Source organism: Diabrotica virgifera, chromosome 9 (assembly GCF_917563875.1).
Source record: "Diabrotica virgifera virgifera chromosome 9, PGI_DIABVI_V3a".
Taxonomy (NCBI): Eukaryota; Metazoa; Arthropoda; class Insecta; order Coleoptera; family Chrysomelidae; genus Diabrotica; species Diabrotica virgifera.
Window position 1 is genome coordinate 117,138,463 of NC_065451.1, and position 13,900 is coordinate 117,152,362.

The following is a 13,900-nucleotide window of genomic DNA, read 5'->3' on the forward strand; positions in this document are numbered from 1 at the left end:
TTAAAAATTAAAAAAAAAACATTACATGTACTAAATGCTTCATAATTTTAGAAAAAGAGCAAACCGTTGCAAAATTACAGTTAATAAAACAATATAAAAAATTAACTAATGCCTCGAATCTAGTCATAAAAATATGCAAGGAGGCGGAAAAAATTTTTAGACTACATCTAAACAAAATTGAAAGTAGTTCAAAAAATATATTAAATAAATTAATAAATGCCACGATGAGTAATTTGTCTCATGACATCATGGATAATTTTGGTGATCATATTTATGACAGTGAAGTACCTAACAATCATTGCATTTCAATGTGAAGAAGTATTTCACACTAAGGCTTCATCATGAAGCCAAAAAAATTAGATATAGGTAGAAAGAATCGTGTTAGAAGTGTGCTAACTACAACGATCATTTTCAGGCACGAATAAGGCAAGAAAAAAGTCGCAAAGTGAATGTGAATATGAAAGGGAATATATAATGATGGAGGGCAACTGTATATACGTGTTTTGACCTTGTTGGCACATCTTCAGTAAGTGTAGCCAAGTTAGAAAGGGAGTATGTTACCTTGGAAAATGATCACTACTTTGGCTACACTGTACTAAAGATGGACGTACATACGTATATACAATTGCCCTCCTTCATTTTATATATTCCCTTTCATTATTCGCATTCACTTTGCGAGTTTTTGTCATTAATATTCCTTATCTATATTTATATTTGCTTATTCAACATCGTTTATAATATGTAGGTATATATATGTATATATATATATATATATATATATATATATATATATATATATATATATATATATATGAAAAAACAAAAGATGTAGATCTTTGAAACACACTCAGTGATCAAAAGATCCACAGGTACTGGTTTAACGACCACTCGTTATATATATATATATATATATATATATATATATATATATATATATATATATATATATATATATATATATATATATCATAAAGGAGTACGACCGTCAATTCCAATATAACAAAGGAGCACTCGTAAGTGTAGGGTTTTATCGGTCAAGTGGGTGAAAAAAGAGACAAAGAATTCAGCTACTTCATCTATTTATTGAAGACGTTTCGTCTACTGCTCAGTAGACATCATCAGTTCATCTACAAAAAGAGTGGTATAAGAGACAACATCCAAAAGAGAGGTAAACAAGCACTAGCGTTACCTTAAAAAGACATGTAGCAAACGATAAGATGTACATAGTAAAAAAAACCTTATCCATGAACCAACGTAATGTAAAAGTATATAACATTTAAGTGTATAGTTAATATTTAAAAAACTTTAGTACAGCCAAAGACAAGACCATGTGGTAACAGTCATATATAAAAAACAAGTGGAAAAAAGCCGGCTTGCTTTTTTTGAAGTCAAGAATGAACCAAAAAAAAACCAGATTCACTTCCAAAAACTTAGTAGTATTTAAGCATACTTCATTTTAACTTTAGGTAACATCATTAAATGAGTAGAATGCTAATATGCAACTTTAAAAATTTAAGGTCAAATAGTTACCAGCAGGTCATCCTAGCCCAACCGACACACAAAAGAAAATGGAGTTTGAATTATCAGGTGTAAACTGACATCTCGCCAAGAGGCAGGCAACCTTTAAAAAATTATAACAAAGAGTGACTGACAACTGCAGTGCAGCGCGGTAAAATTTAAATTGATGTAATTAAAACAGTTATAAAAGTGTTTAAAAAGTGAAAGTAATATCAAGAAGTAATCAAGGGATGTACCTTATACCTCGTAGACAAGAATCACAGTTTATTTTAAACAAGTGAGGGCACTTCACACAATTATATGGAAAAGTGCCTACGTTAGTACTGGTAATCCAGTTAACTAACTAATATATAAGATAGTACAATAGTATAACTCCCATATATCGCAGCTCAAAAAGCAAGAAGAAAAATATATGCAATAATTTAAGAAAATTTATAAATCAGTTTAGCAAATTGTAATTTATAATTAATATCAATAATGCAAAATTTTATCCTATGACAAAATTTTAAATTGTACATCTAATAAGTAAACTGTTATTATCAAAAAAAAAAAAAAATGGGAAAAGCTTGAAAAAACCACCAAAAACTTTTTTACAATAAAATAATTTAAGTGAATAACATCGACTGATTCCGCAAGATCACTATTAAAGAAGTGGAAAAAGCCTGAAAACCACAAAACTTTTTTACAATATAATAATTTGAGTGTAATAATACCAACTAATTCTGCAAAATCAATGCATGGTATATTTGACTCAAGTTACTGATGTCAGTTCTCTTGTTAAGTACATTAGAGGTTTTTAATATGAAACACATCTCTAAGAACTGTCTTTTCGACAGGTTGCGTTCATTGCAAAGGATCTTGGCTTCATCAAAGTCCACCTTATGTTTTGTATCTATTGCATGTTGGGCTAAGGCACAAGTTGGTTTTTTCAAATTGATATCACTACGGTGTGAAATTAAACGTGATTTTAAAGCTCGCTTTGTCTGCCCTACATAACATGCGTCACATTCAGCACAAGGTATGTGGTAGACCACATTAACTTGTTCCAAAGGGGACAAGGGTGTTTTAGTCTTAGAGAACAAATTTCTGACTGTTCTTGCGTTCTTAATTGCAATCTTAACAGGAATATTATTATTTTTATATAGTTTAATAAGTTTATCAGTAACCTGAGGAAAATAAGGAAGTGAAGAAAACTGGGAAACATGAGTCCTACCCTTCCTCCCTTATCAATAAATTTCTTTTTTCCCAAAGCTACGGTTCTTCTCTGAACGACATACCCAATGGTGACCAACTTAGATCAATATCGAATAATACTGTTAACATCACAATTCTGCCTACTACTAATCTTGGGACTCCTGTTTCCCAGTTTTCTTCACTTCCTTATTTTCCTCAGGTTACTGATAAACTTATTAAACTATATAAAAATAATAATATTCCTGTTAAGATTGCAATTAAGAACGCAAGAACAGTCAGAAATTTGTTCTCTAAGACTAAAACACCCTTGTCCCCTTTGGAACAAGTTAATGTGGTCTACCACATACTTTGTGCTGAATGTGACGCATGTTATGTAGGGCAGACAAAGCGAGCTTTAAAATCACGTTTAATTTCACACCGTAGTGATATCAATTTGAAAAAACCAACTTGTGCCTTAGCCCAACATGCAATAGATACAAAACATAAGGTGGACTTTGATGAAGCCAAGATCCTTTGCAATGAACGCAACCTGTCGAAAAGACAGTTCTTAGAGATGTGTTTCATATTAAAAACCTCTAATGTACTTAACAAGAGAACTGACATCAGTAACTTGAGTCAAATATACCATGCATTGATTTTGCAGAATTAGTTGGTATTATTACACTCAAATTATTATATTGTAAAAAAGTTTTGTGGTTTTCAGGCTTTTTCCACTTCTTTAATAGTGATCTTGCGGAATCAGTCGATGTTATTCACTTAAATTATTTTATTGTAAAAAAGTTTTTGGTGGTTTTTTCAAGCTTTTCCCACTTTTTTTTTTTTTTTTGATAATAACAGTTTACTTATTAGATGTACAATTTAAAATTTTGTCATAGGATAAAATTTTGCATTATTGATATTAATTATAAATTACAATTTGCTAAACTGATTTATAAATTTTCTTAAATTATTGCATATATTTTTCTTCTTGCTTTTTGAGCTGCGATATATGGGAGTTATACTATTGTACTATCTTATATATTAGTTAGTTAACTGGATTACCAGTACTAACGTAGGCACTTTTCCATATAATTGTGTGAAGTGCCCTCACTTGTTTAAAATAAACTGTGATTCTTGTCTACGAGGTATAAGGTACATCCCTTGATTACTTCTTGATATTACTTTCACTTTTTAAACACTTTTATAACTGTTTTAATTACATCAATTTAAATTTTACCGCGCTGCACTGCAGTTGTCAGTCACTCTTTGTTATAATTTTTTAAAGGTTGCCTGCCTCTTGGCGAGATGTCAGTTTACACCTGATAATTCAAACTCCATTTTCTTTTGTGTGTCGGTTGGGCTAGGATGACCTGCTGGTAACTATTTGACCTTAAATTTTTAAAGTTGCATATTAGCATTCTACTCATTTAATGATGTTACCTAAAGTTAAAATGAAGTATGCTTAAATACTACTAAGTTTTTGGAAGTGAATCTGGTTTTTTCTTGGTTCATTCTTGACTTCAAAAAAAGCAAGCCGGCTTTTTTCCACTTGTTTTTTATATATGACTGTTACCACATGGTCTTGTCTTTGGCTGTACTAAAGTTTTTTAAATATTAACTATACACTTAAATGTTATATACTTTTACATTACGTTGGTTCATGGATAAGGTTTTTTTTTACTATGTACATCTTATCGTTTGCTACATGTCTTTTTAAGGTAACGCTAGTGCTTGTTTACCTCTCTTTTGGATGTTGTCTCTTATACCACTCTTTTTGTAGATGAACTGATGATGTCTACTGAGCAGTAGACGAAACGTCTTCAATAAATAGATGAAGTAGCTGAATTCTTTGTCTCTTTTTTCACCCACTTGACCGATAAAACCCTACACTTACGAGTGCTCCTTTGTTATATATATATATATATATATATATATATATATATATATATATATATTTACTCCCAGCGTATGAAGTGAGCCACATATCAAAAGAAACTGCGGTTGAAGTGAGGTCCTGTACAAAGTGAGGTCCAGTATACGGACCTCACTTAGTCAATCAATGTAAGACTTTTTCGTAGACATGTACTGATAGCAAACACTGTTATTTTACAAAAAAAAAAGTGGGACCTCACTTTGTATGGTCCACATCAATTTTTAGTTCAGAGATTTTCCGCATAGAGGCGCTGACTTTGGCGTATATTTTCTAACCATGTATATTCTATGCCCTGTTGAATAACTTACGATACACATAGTGAGGACCATACAACTGGCAACATCTGTTCAACCAATCTTTAAAACAGTGGATCGTCAATCGTCGCATAAATTCAAACAGTACAAAAATGTTTAATACTTTAATCCTTTTTGAGAGCGTGGGCGCAAAATTTCGGTCGAGTTCTTTTTAAACGCATTTATTTTTTTCGAATCCTGAGATAACTAATAGGTATTTTTAAAAAATTTTAACGCAAAATAGAAGACTACATTATTCCCGAGGGCAGAAAGTCCCTTATAATGAACAAAAAGTTTCTTTTGTAATATATATTTAAAATTAAAAATCATACTATTTTTTTCACCCCTGTTACTTATTAAAATAAATATTATAGAAGTTCTCAAGGACTTTCGACCATGGATAATACAGTAATATTTCTTTCTGCGTTTAAATTTTTTAAAAATACTTAAGGTTTTCTCAGTATTCGAAAAAAAATGAACGCATTTAAAAATAATTCGAGCGAAATTTTTGCGCATATATGCTCTCAGAAAGGCTTAAAATACTATAAATTTTTGTAATCAGTATTTCAATAGTTATTTATGATATAAGTGTTAAAACTACACGTTTAAGGCACGCATGTGAAAGTTTGTAGAATGAGCGACAGCGAGTTCTGCAATTCACATGAGTGCCTTAAAAATGCACTTTATAACACGCATATCATGCAATATTTTTTCTACAAACGTAATTACAGGACAATATCTACAAAAACTTTTACTTGAACTTGACTGACATTCCATTTTTATATTTTTTTGACATTACATCAAAATTGCCTATACGATCAATACGAATTGCAGTGCCATAAAATTTTTAAAGCACTAGTGCCTTAAAGCAGAGCCGGATAAAGGGGCGGGCGAGCCGGGCGACCGCCCGGGGCGCCAGAATTTGGGGGCGCCAAATTTTGAGAGACGCTGATATATAAATATAATATTTACCCCCCTCCGTGGCTCAGTGGTAAGAGAGCCTGTCTTTGGATCGAAAAAATCCGAAAGGTTGTGGGTTCGAATCTCACCAGGGTCGGAAATTTTTCATTTATTATAAATTAATAAATGAATATAGTTTCTGTCCTCGTGGGATCGGTTCTCACCGGAGGGACCGCAGACGTTCGGATACAATTAGCGTCTCTTTGCAAAGACAATGACGTCGACATTGCAAAGTAACAAGCCACTTACTCAACACACACACTACTTACACATGACACTAGGTACCTAACTGTTCAAAATTACCGTACCTACCATGCCAATGGCCATTAGTTGTCGAGGCATTAGCTAAACAAAAAAAAATATAATATTTTTTACATTCACTATTTTTTTGGACTTTATAGATTATCTTTGGGCTAAGATTACTCCTAAGACAATTAATATTAAATAATTGTAACAATAAGAAAACTATTTCTAGCTTACAAAAATTCTCTAATAAAAATAATGCAACCTAAAAATTGTTATGGCTTTTAAAGGTCATTTGTCAGGTAATACCTATCACTTTTATGGTATTACAATGTTATACATACACACTTAAAATACACGAAGATCAGATTTACGAAGTATCAACAGATTTATGAATAGTCAGTGATATTATTATACTGCTGCTTGTCATTATAGCCTCAATGGTTACATAGTTTTGTCTTCCTGTTCTGTAAACTTTGCTTTATCAACATTGTCGTGTGTCTGTGGGTGTGTAATTTGAAATAAAAAAAAAACAGGTATATCTATATGAATTAGAATTGACAAGTTCTTTTTCATAATATGAATATATAGAAATTTATTTCGAATACTTTGTACGCGTTAAGATGTTTCACTTTTTGCATAAAAACGGCACGAACGACGTATGAAAAAAAGGAATAATAGATTTTTGTATATATCATAAATTGAACGAGTAATTCCAAAATGATTTGTTATTTGAAATATCTCAGTGGCGTACTATGTTTTTCTTTAAAAAAATTCACACCATTTCAACAGTAGATATAAAATTATTAATTTTATGTCAAAAAATGCGCAATAATTACCTCTTAAAACACATCAAATTTCATTTGCATATCTGAACCGGTTTTAGAACAATAAAGAAATCGTCAGTTTGTAAGAAAAATGTCAACACTCCATATCTCGGAAACGAAGTATTTGCTGACATACGCTTATAGAGCAAACTGTCATTATTTTTTCATATAGAATTACCCTTTAAAGTTTGTCGCATTTATTTAGAAACATCCTGTTTTTTCTTGACCACCCTGGATTTCCATAGTTTTTCCTGTATTATTTCACTTGACCGTTATTTTCAGTTCTTTCTGTTTTTCCAGTCCTGCAGGTTTCTTTTCTAATATTGCTTCGTCCATTTTATCTCTAAAAGATTTTCGAGGTCTGTCTCTCTTCCTTCTTCCTATCGGGCTCCAATCTGTTATTCTGTTTATCAACGATTTTGGTCTGCTCTTCCGCCATGTCCGTACCAGGTTAATCTCTTTTGTTCTATGTTGTCTATTATCCCTTGAATTCATTACCATTATTTTCTTAATCTCTATGTTATTTATTCTATCCCTTCTACAGCTTCTACTTAGGTATTCGATCTCTGTTGCTCTTATTTTGCATTTGGTTTTCGTATTTTTTATTCAATTTTCACACCCATTATTCAGAATACTTTTTGTCATGGTGTTATATTATATTCTTCTTTTTGTTTTTATACTGATGTTCTTATCCCACAGTACCGGGTTTAATTTTAGTATGCAGCATATTGTTTGTCCTAGTAACTCGATACCTAAAACCATAGCTTGGTTTTATAGGTATCGAGTCATAGAGATAATAAAAAGCTCATGAGATAATAAAAAAAATAATGAATGATTTTATTTGAATTTGCATAGATGATTGTAAGGCCAAGGATATTACAACGGCTCTAAAAGGAAGAGAAAAAATAAAGATGTACAAGCTCGCGTTTGCAAAGAATATCCGCATGCTATTTTATGCTAAGTGGATGCCACTCCCTCAATTTAGTTATTGGGGATGCAGCTACATCTTGCGCACAATCAACATGTTTTTTGGTCTTGTAGAAGATTTATACACATTAAATGATATAAATGAGTCAGATTAAATAAATTATTAGACGAATTTTTTACTAAGCAACAACATTTTTGTTTAATTTAGTAGTATTTTGTATTTTGACAACGACACCCGATTTGGGCGTCGAAACGATAATAAAATTATTTTTTTCAATTTAATTGTGGCTTATTTTCCATCTAAATAGTTATTTATACACATTTTTTACTGGTTGTTGATAATGTGCATTTATCTTTTACCTCGCTTCTTCGCCGCTTGAACTTAAAATGTGCTCGCTATACTATGCCCTATGTTGGATAAGTTATAAGTAATAACTATCCTACTATTTTTTAAATAAATATATTTTTACATAGTTCTTTATGGTAAAATTTTGATTTTTTCCTATTTTTTTTATATTTGCAGTAAATTTGTATATTCTTATATGAAGGGGCGCCAAATTTTATTTTGCCAGGGGCGCTCAGAACCCTAAAACCGGCCCTGCCTTAAAGTAGCATTTTTAACGCACGTATGGAGTTCTAAAAATTGCATTTTTAACACGGTTGTAGAAAAAAGCCTTTAAATGAGGTGTCACATGATGTACTTACTTTCCTATTTAAAAAAAATCAAAGTTGTGCCTGTCACCTGAAGAAGAGGGATCGCGTAAAGTTCGAAACATTGACGCTATAATATACTATGATTATTTTAAAAATCGACCTATCCGAGCGTTTTTCTTATGTGCTAAAAATAAATAAGTTAATAAGGGGGGTAAAACTTATTCCAGCGAACTGTATTTGTAACAACCAAGGTAGGGATGGCGGTTGTTGAACAAAAAACCGGTTTTCGGTTATACCGGTTTTTTACTTACGGTTTAACCTGGCGGTTATAACTGGTCAAAAAAAGCGGTTGTTCCAAAAACCATTTTTCGGTTTTTTTAATCAGAAGCAAATACTCGATAGGTTATAATGTTAATATAATGTTATATGTTACATACATTTATATTGCAATTCAGTTTGCTCAATTTTCCTCCCGAAAAATTCCCCAACCAATTCAACCTATAAAAATTTTCCCATGTGCTTTCAAATTACCCTAAAAATGGGCAAAAGTACCCCAATCTGGCATCTCTGATTCGTCGCTCGTTGTAAACGGCGTCGGTGTATATTGCGTTGTCAATTGGGATATTCCCAAAACTCCCAAAAGTGATGATCCTACCGACATGTCCCTAGGATCTATCGAATTTAAAAAAATATCCAAATGACATATTTTACTTAAGAGGAAACAGTAGCGATCAACAGGTAGCGAAAACGCATTCCAAGATTGCGGCTGTAATTTTGAATATTTTTTCGAGATATGTGGCACACGTATTCGTAATATAATAAAGAATGGCGGTACAGAGCCCAATTTAAAAAATATATTAATATGTGGAAATTACTCTGTAATTAAATACAATATTAAAAAAACGAGCCTGTACCGCCACTAAGAAGAACAAAAAATACACTTTCTTCAAATAAACTTTTTTATCCGATGCCTAGATTTTGTGTCATTTTGGAACTACTAAAATTTTTTATTTCATTAGTAGTTCCAAAATGACACAAAATCTAGGCATCTGATAAAAAAGTTTATTTGAAGAGAGTGTATTTTTTGTACAGACTCGTTTTTTTAATATTGTATTTATTTACAGAGTAATTTCCACATATTAATATATTTTTCAAATTGGGCCTCTGTACCGCCATTCTTTATTATATTACAAATACGTGTGCCAAATTTCTCGAAAAAATATTCAAAATTACAGCCTCAATCTTAGAACGCGTTTTGGCTACCTGTTGATCGCTACTGTATCACCTTAAAAATAAATTCGATAAACCAATTCATCATTTATTGCCATCAAAAAATTTCAGTAGGTACCTAGTATTTTTTAACACGTTTGTATAATACCTTTAATTTCCTAAGAATTATGTATTATTTAAAAATTACATAATGGAGATTCCTAATCGTATTTCGGTATTCACATTTCATACAAGAGTCTCAAAGTACTCAAGTATAAACAATTTTTAGATGATTTTGAGAATTTCGATTTCAAGCAGATCACTTACCTTTTTAGTAAATATTCATGTGTTTCATAAAAGCTGATGTGACACTTTCGTCCAGTTCTTTATTAGTAAATAAAAGTTGAATTATGGTTGTTTGGGTTAATAATTACTTCGCATATTATTTATAATACATATAGTAGGGGAGCAAAGTATGCTAAATGTGCAGTCACTCGAGCGCTTTGGGGACCTATTGGGTTGTGATTATTAGGTTCTAAAACCAAAAAAGTTGAGTAAAATTTTCCACTTTAGTGGGGACTTTCCATATTTTAATTTAATTTTCCATTTCCAACACCCGTTTTCTCCGATTATAGCGCCACCTATCCGTAATTAGAAAAAACGTTTCGAATAAAAGTTGCTTATTTTTACGCAAAGAATCCAAATCTGAAATAAAAAAAGGAGTTCCTATTTAAGATTTTAAAGTAACCCCCCCTCCCCCCCCCCCACCTCCGTGGGGGTCGTGTTTGGTACCATTCGATAGATTTCAGAAAAAATATTCAGAAATTGTAGTGTATTACCTATAAGAAGTTACCGTTAAGCCGGGTCCACACTATGTAACAAAACATGTTAAATAACAAAGTTTTGTAACTTGTTACAAAATTTTAAATAAATAAGTTTTAAAACACAGTGTTGTATAACATTTTTCTGGTTATATAGCATGTTTTTTGTTATCCAACAGATGTCGGTAAACATCAAAGAAAGTTATAAAACCGCACCGCGACTGATCTACACCTAAAAACATGTTATTGAAACATTTCTCTGGCATAGTACCTACGCGAGCAGCAACCGTTGGAGTCATATCGTTTTGTTCATTCTGGAGTGATTGTGCTAGATTTTTCTTTGCTCTGTTCACGTAGGGTTATTTACGCGATGAAATTGTCGAAAGAACTGACTACTCATTTAATTGAGCTATTTCGTAAGTAACGAGTATTATGGGATTGCTATGGGATGAGCTACATTTATTGATTTAAAAAACAAATAAAAAACACGATGAATAGACTGAAATAGAAGTGAAAATAGATACAGAAACTGTAGTTAAAACTAATGCACGTACGCCTATAACTCAAGCCAACAAAAGAAAAGCAGTACGCGGAACCTTAACAGCAAATCGGTGCAAATCAACTCTAAATTTGACATAAATACTATTCTCTACAGAGCAGAGTGTTCAGACATAAAACCTGTAACATTCACTTCATTCGCTACACAGATGCAGACTGCTTCATCAGCTACTCAAACAGGCACTCAATCATACAATATATCTGAGCCTTTCTATTCCGTCCACTACACCTACATCCGCTACTTCTCCAGCTACACCAATTCAAACAGACAGTGACACTCAATCATGAACAGGTGACGACGATAATACTGAGGAATTAAATTTTACAGAAATGTTATACTTCCTCTCTGAAACAATGAGTAAAAAGTTTAAAAAATATACTTTGCTAATAATATAATTGTTAATCTTTCTCTTACTGGAATTGCATCTCGAAATGTCTTTCCTGCCTATTTTATGGCCGATTTCATTTATAAGAAATTCAAAATCAGAACTTTCTATTCTTAAGAAGTTTTTAAAACTGCCATCACATTTAATGTCTCCTGTCGATGGGTCTATGTTATCTCTTTCCAGATCAGCTAAAAGAGCTCACTACCTATATTTTGCTCGAGCTGCTAATGAAGGACACATCTAAAATATTAATTTAACACGCCGGTGTCGCCTCCACAATATTACACAAGCTGCTGTTGCTATGAAGAGATCCTCCATACTTATATGACGCAATTTTATATACTACCTAACCTACCAGCTATCCATCTAAAATGCTGCAAAATTTATGCGCATGTTGTTGTTTTGTTTTTTGTTATATAGTCTGGATACTCATGCTATATTATAACAAGTTACATAACAAAGTTGTACAACAAATTTGTTGTACAACTTTGTTATTAGCATGTTTTGTTACATAGTCTAGACCCGGCTTTAAAAGTTCCCCGTTTCAGGAAAAAATATTGTCTAAGAGCGATAGCCTAGTGACCTAGTGGGTAGACCTCGAATCTCGGATTCGTAAAGCAGAGGTTTCGATTTCAAATCCGGGGTGTGGATCTCCGATTTTTTTATTTATTGTTACTGCATTCATGTCTGTAGACAATGTTGCAATCTATTATGAGCACAATAAAAAAATATAGTAATAAAATAATAAATAAATATTTCAAAAAAAAACAAGAAAAAAAATACAATCACTGGAAGCGAGACTAAACAATACGGAAGAAATATAACCACTGGATTCGGAACTGGATATGGAACTGGATAATATTAGAAAACTGATATTATAATATGTAAGCACTACGAGCCTAGTAGGCCCATGGCTTGATGTACTATTCTTTTCCACTCCCTTTTTTCAGTCGCTTTTGTTTCCCAGTTCCTTAAGTTAATTCTTCTCATATCTTCTCTAACTCCATTACTCCATCGTGACCTCGGTCTTCCTCTTCGTCTTTTCCCTGCCAATGCACTAGATAGTACCATTCTGGGAATTCTAGATGGAATCATCCTCTGCACATGGCCCAACCATCTAAGTCTTTGCGCCTTAATTACTGCTAGTATGTTAGGATCTTGATAGAGCTCAGTTAGTTCCTTATTTGTTCTTCTTACCCATTGTCCATTTAAGTTTTTCCCACCGAAGATTTTGCGCAGTATTTTCCTCTCCCAAACTAATAACAACTCTTGATGTTTTTTTGTTGTGACCCATGTTTCAGAAGCATACGTTACTATCGGCCTTATTACGGTCTTGTAAGTTCTTAGTTTTGCTCTTAGTGATATATGTTTACTTCTTAACAACCCATTAAAAGCAAATATAGCGCGGTTGCCCGACATAATTCTCTTTTGTATTTTTTCTTCACAGTTAGGATCTCTTGTGAAGACAGTTCCTAAGTACTCAAATCTCTCAACTTCTTCGAATTTATACTGTGTTCCCTTCGCTGTTGTCATTGTTATGTATTGCCCCCCAACGAATTGCTTATTTGTCCATTCCATATACAGTGGAACCCCGATAAGTCGGCCCCCGATAACCCGGAAGTCCGGCTAACCCGGACCGATTTTCATCAGATAAACATTTTGATTTTCAATATTTTGTATTTTGACAACGACCCGATTTGGGCGTCGCGAAACGTTAATAAAATTATTTTTCAACTTAATTGTGGCTTATTTCCCATCAAAGTAGTTAATTATCAGACAAACCTTTCAACAATAAAAATGTATGTAATATAATATTTGAGAGATAATGTGTCTGTGTGTAATTTGAACTATACGATATTAAAAATGACTCATAGCACACGCCGAAGAAACAACAGGTACCTGTCTGTAGTACCTATTCCTTTTTATTTCAAACTGTCTTAGCATTGTTTAGGAAAGACTATTTAAAAAATTCTTTTATAAACAATGGTCTTTAGTTTTCACTGTTCTTAAATAACAATACATCGTTGTGACTGTATTGTGTGTCTTGTATTGCTTACGTTTGTGTTTGGTGTTTTTTTTAGTAATTTTGATAGTAGGTGCTGTGCATATTTATAAATATATTTCATGTTATTTCAATTCTAATGGAGTTTATCTGTAAGTATACCATATTTTATTAATTTTTACCATATTCTCCGGCTATTTCGGATTTTCGATAACCCGGATCGGCCGCGGTCCCGATTAATCCGAGTTATCGGGGTTCCACTGTACTTTGTTTTTACTTCATTTATATACAATCCTTTGGTTGCTGCCCTCTCCTCGAGTTTCATGAGTGTTTCTATAAGTTCTATTTTGCTCCTAGCCAAGATTACCAAATCGTCTGCGAATGCCAAGCACTGAT